The sequence below is a fragment of the Mesoplodon bidens genome, assembly GCF_964165515.1.
Source record: "Mesoplodon bidens genome assembly, chromosome: 12".
Lineage (NCBI taxonomy): Eukaryota > Metazoa > Chordata > Mammalia > Artiodactyla > Ziphiidae > Mesoplodon > Mesoplodon bidens.
Genome location: NC_138168.1, coordinates 20,620,856 through 20,632,758, shown reverse-complemented (window position 1 = coordinate 20,632,758; position 11,903 = coordinate 20,620,856).

Here is an 11,903-nt window from a genome sequence, read left to right as displayed (position 1 = left end):
TGTCCAGGGGAGCTCCGTATCCTGGGAGGGGCCTGACCACGAGAGCCCCATGGTCTGCTGGGTAGTTGCACAGGTGAGCTCCATATCCTGGCAGTGGCCTGACCAAAAGAGCTCCGTGGGCTGCTGGGACCTGCCCAGGTGAGCCACATATCCTGGGAAGGGCCTGACCACGAGAGCCCCATGGGCTGTTGGGTAGTTGCGCAGGTGGGCTCCATAAACTGCAATTGCCCTGACCACGAGAGCCTCGTGGGCAGCTGGGGACCTGGTAAAGTATGTAAGGACACTCAGTGAAGCCACCAAGGATATACATCCAGTAGTTCCTAATTCCTACACCCTGCTGGTCATTCTACCATCCACCAGGACATGCTATTCTGTATTAGACTTCAATGATGCCTTCTTCTGTATTCCATTGGTCCCAGAAAGGCTCTGCTGCCCTAGTAACCAGATTTGGGAATGGAGAAATGCTGCTGCCTTGTGACCATTTCCCACAACAGCAGCTTTAAACCCAGTGCTAATGGTCACTAAATATTCACAATCATTGCAGGCCTGTGAATGACACCTGCCCTCAAAAACAATCCTGGGGTCGAAAATTGACCAAAAAATTCAAAAGAGGGCAACCATCCAAGAAGACAATTGCAAGAGGTTAATTGTACTCTCCGTGTTTTTCAGTTTTTCTGTAAATGAAATTTAAAAAGGCATGGAAAAGTGCTGAACATTAGGAAGAATTAAAGAGATGCAAATCCAAATTACAAAAACTTATCAGCTCACACCAGTCAGAATGGCCATCAGCAAAAGTTCTGCAAACAATAAATGCTGAAGGGGTTTTGGAGAAATGCCTACACTTTTTTCAACGTGGGACATGGTAAGAGCCAGTAATGAAAACAAAAATGTGGTGCTTTGTAAAGGTAAATACTGAGCTACCATTCAATCAAGCATACCCACTGCTGGGCCTATCGCCTGAGGGGATGAGAATCAAAAAGACACAGGCTGTGTTTCACTGGTCTCGTAGTGGATGAGAGTCTGCCAGCCAATGCAGGGGACATGGGATCATGCCCGGTTAGGGAAGATCACACATGCGGCGGAGCGCCTGGTCCCGTGAGCTATGGCTGCTGGGCCTGCACATCCAGAGCCTGTGCTCCGCAATGGGAGGGTGCACGGAAGCAAGAGGCCCACGTACTGCCAACAAAACAAAACAAAACAAAACAAAACAAAACAAAACGACACAGGCTGGCAATCCTGCACTCCAGCAATATTTACCATAGCCAAAACTTGGAAGCTACGAAAATGTCCATCAATAGAGGAATGCACAAAGAAGTGGTCCATGTACACAATGGAATATGACTCCAATAACAAATATATAAATTCAATTTATAAAACAAACATAAGCAAGGAGACATCAGCTTTGGGGGGCACATTCCACTCTAATATATAACCGAGGAACACCACTGTCAAGATGGTCCGTTTCCCTAGTTACCAGATGGGGAAAAGCAGAAATGCTGCCGCCCTCTGGCCGTTACCTGCAACAGCAGCTTTAAAACATGTGTTAAGGTTCACTTCATAGGCACCAGCACTGGAGGGCTGTAAATGAAACCTGCCCTCAAAATGTCTTGAGGGAGGTAATGGCCAAACTATTTCTAAGTGTCCCACATACTTCACAAAAACCATTTGAAGAGGTAAGCTGTACTCACAGTTTGAAGAAAAGAAGGACATGCCAGACAATCAAATTCAAGGGGTTATGAGACACATGCAAATCCAACCACAAAGTGGTATCAGCTCACACGAGTCAGAATATACCTCAGCAAAAATACTACAAACAATAATCGCTGAAGGTGTTGTGAAGAAGAGCATAACCTCCACCTTAGGTGGGACATAACCTGGTAAGAGCCACTAATGAGAACAGAATGGAGGTGCCTCTACAAGGTAAACGTTTTGCTACCATAGGATCCAGCAGGCCCACTCCTGGGCCTATAACCTAAGAAGACAGAATTGGAAAGACACAGGCAGGCAAATGTGCATTGCCGCAGCATCACAATAGCCGTGACATGGAAGCAACCAAAAAGTCCATCAACAGATGAGTGGACAAAGAAGAACTGTCCATATACAGAAAGAATATTAGCCATAGAAAAAAAGGACACGGTGCCATTTGCAGCACCGTAGATGAGTCTAGAGGTAATCACGTGACTTGTAGTAAGTCAGAAACAGAAAGACACATGTCGTATGATATCACTTATAGGTGTTACTGAAAAATTCACACCAGTGAAGACATTTCCACAGAGAAGGGCAATCACAGATTCATTAAACAAACTGATGGTTCACCAATGGAAAGGTGTGAGGATTGCATACATTAGGATATTGCGCATCACGGACATATACCAACACAGGTGAAATATATAATCACCAAACACCTACGGAATAGCAAGAGAAGGCTACTCAACATTCTGTCATAACGTACATGGGAAAAGGATCCCAGGAAAAACAGACATCTGTATATGTGTAAAAGAACCACATCTTCCACACCTCCAACAAGCCAAACATTGTAATCAAACTTGCTGTAATAAAAAATAAAAATTAAATTAAAAACACGAACAAGAAGTAGGGAGACAAACTTGAGGGGCTTTCTCCTGGCACATTCCATTCTAAATTCCAATGTGGAACACAACTTCCATTGAGTCTCTGTTGCCCTAGTAACCAGAATTGGTAAGGGAGAATTGCTGCCACCTTGTGGCCGTTTCACACAACAGCAGCTTTAATCCCAGCGCTAATGGTCAGTTGATATTCAAAATCATTGCAGGCCTGTAAATGACACATGCCTGAAAACAAATCCTGGGGTCACATATCGACCAAAAAATTCAAAGGACGTCCATATTTCAAAACGACCGTTTCAAAAGGCATATTTTATGCACATTAGTTTTCTGCTTCTTTTTCTTTCTTTTTTGGTTAAAAAACGGGAATGGAAAAAGGCATCCCTCAGAAGGGGCGAAAATAGTTGCAAACGAATCAATGGACAAAGGTTGAATGTCCAATATATATAAACAGCTCATGCAGCTTAATATTAAATAAACAAACAACCCAATACAAACATGGGCAGAAGATCTAAAGAGACGTTTCTTCAAAGAAGACACAGAGATGGCCAAGACGCACATGAAAAGCTGCTCAACAGCACTAATTATTAGAGAAATGCAAATCAAAAGTAAAATAACGTATCACCTCACACCTGTTAGAATTGGCATCATCAGAAAATCTACAAACAACAAATTCTGGGGAGGGTGTGGACAAAAGGAGCCCTCTTCCACTATTGGTGGGAATGTAAATTGATACAGTCACTATGGAGAACACTATGGAGTTTCCTTAAAAAAACGAGAAATAGAATTACCATCTGATCCAGCCATCCCACTTATGGGCATATACCCAGAGAAAACCATAAATCAAAAAGGCATATTCAACACAATGTTCATTGCAGCACTCTTTACAATAGCCAGGTAATGGAAGCAAACTAAATGCCCACAGACAGATGAATGGATAAAAATGGGGTACATATATCAAATGCAATATTACTCGGCCATAAAAAGGAATGAAACTGGGTCATTTGTAGAGACATCGATGGATCTAGAGACTGTCATACAGAATGAAGTAAGTCAGAAAGAGGAAAACAAATATTGTATATTAATGCATATATGTGGAACCTAAAAAATGGTACATATGACCTGGTTTGCAGGGAAGAAATAGAGACACACAGGTAGAGAACAAACGTATGGACACCAAGTGTGGGAAACCATGGGGTTGTGGTGGTGGGATGAGTTGGGAGATTGAGATTGACATGTATACATGTATATGCAAAATATACATAACTAAAAATAACCTTCTGTATAAAAAAGTAAATAAAATTAAATGGCAAAATTATAAAAAATAAAATTTAAAAATAAAACAGAAAAACGTTCTTCCCTTCACACAGATGTATTTATAGGAATGAATTATTTCCATGCTTATATCTATAAATACATAAAAGAGGAATAAAAGCTAACCTGAACCATAAAACAAGAAAAACCTGAACCCACCAGTTTTACAGAGGATATCCCTATCAGGGCACTTGCTCCAGCGGTAAACAATTCTGAAATTGGTCAGAGGTGGGGAATCATCTCCCATACAGCCAGCAACCCAGCCCCCCACAAGGAGCGTCCTCATTGCAAAGCTGGGGGACCGTGCCGAGGCATCTCTGAATAAAGGTGTGCAGAGCCCTAGGCCAGCTACTGCTGAACTGTTCCCACCCTTCCCAGGTAAAACACCTGAATATGTACAAGGGCTTGAAAGACTGGAGGAAGGGGCGCGGAGCCACACCAGCAAGAGCACGCAGGCCAACTTGGTGCCTGCAGGACAGCCAGGGTGGTCCTGGCCCCGGGCGCACTTCCGGAAGCTTTCCATTGTCCTGCCTGAGATACCCCACCTGTCCCGGCCCCCACTGATTTTTCCTTCCTCACCTCTGTCCAGAGAGAAATTCCAGCGGAAGGTATGGGTGACACATCCTCTTCTTTACAGGAGGCAGCATGGCAACTCCTGAAGAAAGGCCAACAGAACCCCACTCACACCGGGCCACCAACAAAGCTGTGGCCCCTCACTCCCTCCCACCAGCACAGCCCCGAGACTGCTGACGGGGCAGAGAATATGGAGTCAGGCACAGCTGCAGGGGCTATTACTGCCTGGAGCGCTGTTTATATTGACCTCAAACAGGCGCACCTGGGGAGGGCCGGCTGGCAGGATAAGGCTGCCCACATCAGCTAATCCACAACCCGCAGGGAATCACATTGTTGAAAATGGACCTCGCTAAGTCAGAATAGAAGGCAAGGAGAAAAAGGACACAATGCCATTTGCAGCACCGTAGATGAGTCTAGAGGTAATCACGTGACATGTAGTAAGTCAGAAATTGAAAGACACATATCATATCATATCACTTATAGGTGTTACCAAAAAATGGATACCAGGGCAGATATTTCCACGGAGAAGGGCAATCACAGATTCATTAAACAAACTTATGGTTCACCAATGGAAAGGTGTGAGGATTGGTTTCATTACGATATCGGGGTTAACAGACTTATACAAACACAGGTGACATATATAATCACCAAAGACCTACGGAATACAAAGAGAGGACTACTCAACATTCTGTCATAACGTACATGGGAAAAGGATCCCAGGAAAAACAGACATCTGTATATGTGTAAAAGAACCACATCTTCCACACCTCCAACAAGCCAAACATTGTAATCAAACTTGCTGTAATAAAAAATAAAAATTAAATTAAAAACACGAACCAGAAGTAGGGAGACAAACTTGAGGGGCTTTCTCCTGGCACATTCCATTCTAAATTCCAATCTAGAACAGGACTTCCATTGAGGCTCTGTTGCCCTAGTAACCAGAATTGGTAAGGGAGAACTGCTGCCACCTTGTGGCCGTTTCACACAACAGCAGCTTTAATCCCAGCGCTAATGGCCAGTTGATATTCAAAATCATTGCAGGCCTGTAAATGACACCTGCCCTGAAAACAAATCCTGGGATCACATATCGACCAAAAAATTCAAAGGACGTCCATATTTCAAAACGACCGTTTCAAAAGGCATATTTTATGCACATTAGTTTTCTGCTTCTTTTTCTTTCTTTCTTTTTTGGTTAAAAAACGGGAATGGAAAAAGGCATCCCTCAGAAGCGGCGAAAATAGTTGCAAACGAATCAATGGACAAAGGTTTAATGTCCAATATATATATACAGCTCATGCAGCTTAATATTAAAAAAACAAACAACCCAATACAAACATGGGCAGAAGATCTAAAGAGACGTTTCTTCAAAGAAGACACAGAGATGGCCAAGACGCACATGAAAAGCTGCTCAACAGCACTAATTATTAGAGAAATGCAAATCAAAACTACAATGACGTATCACGTCACACCTGTTAGGATCGGCATCCTCAGAAAATCTACAAACAACAAATTCTGGGGATCGTGTGGAAAAAAGGATCCCTCTTCCACTATTGGTGGGAATGTAAATTGATACAGTCACTAAGGAGAACACTATGGAGTTTCCTTAAAAATACTAGAAATAGAATAACCATCTGATCCAGCAATCCCACTTCTGGGCATATACCCAGAGAAAACCATAAATCAAAAAGACACATTCACCACAATATTCAATGCAGCACTATTTACAAAGGCCAGGTAATGGAAGAAACCTAAATGCCCACACACAGATGAATGGATAAAGATGTGGTACATGTATAAAATGGAATATTACTCAGCCATAAAAAGGAATGAAACTGGGTCATTTGTAGAAACATCGATGGATCTAGAGACTGTCATACAGAATGAAGTAAGTCAGAAAGAGGAAAACAAATATTGTATATTAATGCATATATGTGGAACCTAAGAAATTTTACAGAGGAACTGGTTTGCAGGGAAGAAATAGAGACACAGAGGTAGAGAACAAACGTATGGACACCAAGTGTGGGAAGCCATGGGGTGGTGGTGGTGGGATGAGTTGGGAGTTTGGGATTGACCTGCATACATGTATATGCATAAAATACATAACTGATAATAACCTGCTGTATAAAAAAGTAAATAAAATTTAATTTCAAAATTTTAAAAAATAAAATTTAAAAATAATACAGAAAAAAGTTATTCCCTTCACACAGATGTATTTATAGGAATGAATTATTTCCATGCTTATATCTATAAATACATAAAAGAGGAATAAAATCTAACTTGAACCATAAAAGAAAAAAACCCTGAACCCACCAGTTATAGAGAGGAAAACTCTATCAGGGAACTTGCTCCAGTGGCAAACAATTATGAAATTGGTCAGAGGTGGGGAATCATCTCCCAAACAGCCAGCAACCCACCCCCCACGCAAGTAGCGTCCTCATTGCAAAGCTGGGGGACCGTGCCGCGGCATCTCTGAATAAAGGTGAGCTGAGCCCCACGCCAGCTGCTGCTGAACTGTTCCCACCCTTCCCAGGTAAAACACCTGAATATGTACTAGGGCTTGAAAGACTAGAGGAAGGGCCATGCAGCCACACCAGCGACAGCACGCAGGCCAACTTGGTGCCTGCAAGCCAGCCAGGGTGGTCCTGGCCCCAGGCGCTCTTCCGGAAGCTTTCCATTGTCCTGCCTGAGATACCCCACCTGTCCCGGCCCCCACTGCTTTTGTCCTTCCTCACCTCTGTCCGGAGAGAAATTCCAGCGGAAGGTATGGGTGACACATCCTCTTCTTTACAGGTGGCAGCCTGGCAACTCCTGCAGAAAGGCCAGCAGAACCCCACTCACACCGGGCCACAAACAAAGCTGTGGCCCATCACTCGCTCCCACCAGCACAGCCCCGAGACTGCTCACGGGGCAGAGAATATGGAGTCAGGCACAGCTTCAGGGGCTATTGCTGCCTGGAGCGCTGTTTATATTGACCTCAACCACCACACCTGGGGGGGGCCGGCCGGCAGGATAAGGCTGCCCACGTCAGCTAATCCACAACACTCAGGGAATCACAGTGTTGCAAGTGGTCCTCGCTAAAGCAGAATAGAAGCCAAGGAAATAAAGGACACAATGCAATTTGCAGCAACGTAGATGAGTCTAGAGGTTATCACGTGACATGTAGTAAGTCAGAAAGTGAAAGACACATATAGTATCATATCACTTATAGGTGTTACCTAAAAATGGATACCAGGGCAGATATTTCCACGGAGAAGGGCAATCACAGATTCATTAAACACACTTACGGTTCACCAATGGAAAAGTGTGATGTTGGTTTCATTACGATATTGGGTTAACAGACATATACAAACACAGGTGACATATATAATCACCAAAGACCTACGGAATACAAAGAGAGGACTACTCAACATTCTGTCATACCGTACATGGGAAAAGGATCCCAGGAAGAACAGACATCTGTATATGTGTAAAAGAACCACATCTTCCACACTTACAACAAGCCAAACATTTTAATCAAACTTGCTGTATTAAAAAATAAAAAAATAAATTAAAAACACGAACAAGAACTAGTGAGACAAACTTGAGGGGCTTTCTCCTGGCACATTCCATTCTAAATTCCAATCTAGAACACGACTTCCATTGAGGCTCTGCTGCACTAATAACCAGATTTGAAAGAGAGAACTGCTGCCATCTTGTGGCCGTTTCACACAACAGCAGCTTTAATCCCAGCGCTAAAGGTCAGTTGATATTCAAAATCATTGCAGGCCTGTAAATGACACCTGCCATGAAAACAAATCCTGGGGTCACATATCGACCAAAAAATTCAAAGGACGTCCATATTTCAAAACGACCGTTTCAAAAGGCATATTTTATGCACATTAGTTTTCTGCTTCTTTTTCTTTCTTTTTTGGTTAAAAAACGGGAATGGAAAAAGGCATCCCTCAGACTGGGCGAAAATCGTTGCAAATGAATCAATGGACAAAGGTTTAATCTCCAATATATATAAACAGCTCATGCAGCTAAATATTAAAAAAACAAACAACCCAATACAAAAATGGGCAGAAGTTCAAAGAGACGTTTCTTCAAAGAAGACACAGAGATGGCCAAGACGCACATGAAAAGCTACTCAAGAGCAATAATTATTAGAGAAATGCAAATGAAAACTACAATGAGGTATCACCTCACACCTGTTAGGATCGGCATCATCAGAAAATCTACAAACAACAGATTCTGGGGAGGGTGTGGACAAAAGGAGCCCTCTTCCACTATTGGTGGGAATGTAAATTGATACAGTCACTATGGAGAACACTATGGAGTTTCCTTAAAAAAACTAGAAATAGAATTACCATCTGATCCAGCCATCCCACTTATGGGCATATACCCAGAGAAAACCATAAATCAAAAAGGCACATTCACCACAATGTTCATTGCAGCACTATTTACAATAGCCACGTAGTGGAAGCAACCTAAATGCCCACAGACAGATGAATGGATAAAGATGGGGTACATATATCAAATGGAATATTACTCGGCCATAAAAAGGAATGAAACTGGGTCATTTGTAGAGACATCGATGGATCTAGAGACTGTCATACAGAATGAAGTAAGTCAGAAAGAGGAAAACAAATATTGTATATTAATGCATATATGTGGAACCTAAAAGATGGTACAGATGAACTGGTTTGCAGGGAAGAAATAGAGACACACAGGTAGAGAACAAATGTATGGACACCAAGTGTGGGAAGCCATGGGGTGGTGGTGGTGGGATGAGTTGGGAGATTGGGATTGACCTGTATACAGGTATATGCATAAAATACATAACTGATAATAACCTGCTGTATAAAAAAGTAAATAAATTTTAATTTCAAAATTTTAAAAAATAAAATTTAATTATAAAACAGAAAAAAGTTCTTCCCTTCACACACATGTATTTACAGGAATGAATTATTTCCATGCTTATATCTATAAATACATAAAAGAGGAATAAAATCTAACTTGAACCATAAACGAAAAAAAACCTGAACCCACCAGTTATACAGAGGAAAACCCTATCAGGGCACTTGCTCCAGCGGTAAACAATTCTGAAGTTGGTCAGAGGTGGGGAATCATCTCCCATCCAGCCAGGAACCCACCCCCCACGCAAGAAGCGTCCTCATTGCAAAGCTGGGAGACCGTGCCGAGGCATCTCTGAATAAAGGTGAGCTGAGCCCCAGGCCAGCTGCTGCTGAACTGTTCCCACCCTTCCCAGGTAAAACACCTGAATATGTACAAGGGCTTGAAAGCCTAGAGGAAGGGCCATGGAGCACACTAGCGAAAGCACGCAGGCCAAGTTGGTGACTGCAGGCCAGCCAGGGTGGTCCTGGCCCCGTGCGCTCTTCCGGAAGCTTTCCATTGTCCTGCCTGAGATACCCCTCCTGTCCCGGCCCCCACTGCGTTTTTCCTTCCTCACCTCTGTCAGGAGAGAAATTCCAGTGGAAGGTATGGGTGACACATCCTCTTCTTTACAGGTGGCAGCCTGGCAACTCCTGCAGAAAGGCCAGCAGTGCCCCACTCACACCGGGCCACCAACAAAGCTGTGGCCCCTCATTCCCTCCCACCAGCTCAGCCCCGAGACTGCTGACGGGGCAGAGAATATGGAGTCAGGCACAGCTTCAGGGGCTATTGCTGACTGGAGCGCTGTTTATATTGACCTCAACCAGGCACACCTGGGGAGGGCCGGCCGGCAGGGTAAGGCTGCCCAGGTCAGCTAATCCGCAACCCTCAGGGAATCACATTGTTGAAAATGGACCTCGCTAAGGCAGAATAGAAGCCAAGGAAAATAAGGACACAATGCCATTTGCAGCACCGTAGATGAGTCTAGAGGTAATCACGTGACTTGTAGTAAGTCAGAAAGTGAAAGACACATATCATATCATATCACTTATACGTGTTACCTAAAAATGGATACCAGGGCAGACATTTCCACGGAGAAGGGCAATCACAGATTCATTAAACACACTTATGGTTCACCAATGGAAAGGTGTGTGGATTGGTTTCATTACGATATCGGTGTTAACAGACATATACAAACACAGGTGACATATATAATCACCAAAGACCTACGGAATACCAAGAGAAGACTACTCAACATTCTGTCATAACGTACCTGGGAAAAGGATCCCAGGGAGAACAGACATCTGTATATGTGTAAAAGAACCACATCTTCGACACCTACAATAAGCCAAACATTGTAATCAAACTTGCTGTAATAAAAAATAAAAATTTAAATTAAAAATACGAACAAGAAGTAGGGAGACAAACTTGAGGGGCTTTCTCCTGGCACATTCCATTCTAAATTCCAATCTAGAACACGACTTCCATTGAGGCTCTGCTGCCCTAGTAACCAGATTTGGTAAGGGAGAACTGCTGCCACCTTGTGGCCGTTTCACACAACAGCAGCTTTAATCCCAGCGCTAATGGTCAGTTGATATTCAAAGTCATTGCAGGCCTGTAAATGACACCTGCCCTGAAAACAAATCCTGGGGTCACATATCGACCAAAAAATTCAAAGGACGTCCATATTTCAAAACGACCGTTTCAAAAGGCATATTTTATGTACATTAGTGTTCTGCTTCTTTGTCTTTCTTTCTTTTTTGGTTAAAAAGACGGGAATGGAAAAAGGCATCCCTCAGACTGGGCGAAAAACGTTGCAAACGAATCAATGGACAAAAGTTTAATCTCCAATATATATAAACAGCTCATGCAGCTTAATATTAAAAAAAACAAACAACCCAATACAAAAATGGGCAGAAGATCTAAAGAGACGTTTCTTCAAAGAAGACACAGAGATGGCCAAGATGCACATGAAAAGCTGCTCAACAGCACTAATTATTAGAGAAATGCAAATCAAAACTACAATGAGGTATCACCTCACACCTGTTAGGATCGGCATCATCAGAAAATCTACAAACAACAAATTCTGGGCAGGGTGTGGACAAACGGAGCCCTCTTCCACTATTGGTGGGAATGTAAATTGATACAGTCACTTTGGAGAACACTATGGAGTTTCCTTTAAAAAACTAGAAATAGAATTACCATCTGATCCAGCAATCCCACTTCTGGGCATATACCCAGAGAAAACCATAAATCAAAAAGGCACATTCACCACAATGTTCATAGCAGCACTATTTACAATAGCCAGGTAATGGAAGCAACCTAAATGCCCACAGACAGATGAATGGATAAAGATGGGGTACATATATAAAATGGAATATTACTCGGCCACAAAAAGGAATGAAACTGGGTCATTTGTAGAGACATCGATGGATCTAGAGACTGTCATACAGAATGAAGTAAGTCAGAAAGAGGAAATCAAATATTGTATATTAATGCATATATGTGGAACCTAAAAAATGGTACAGATGAACTGGTTTGCAGGGAAGAAATAGAGACGCA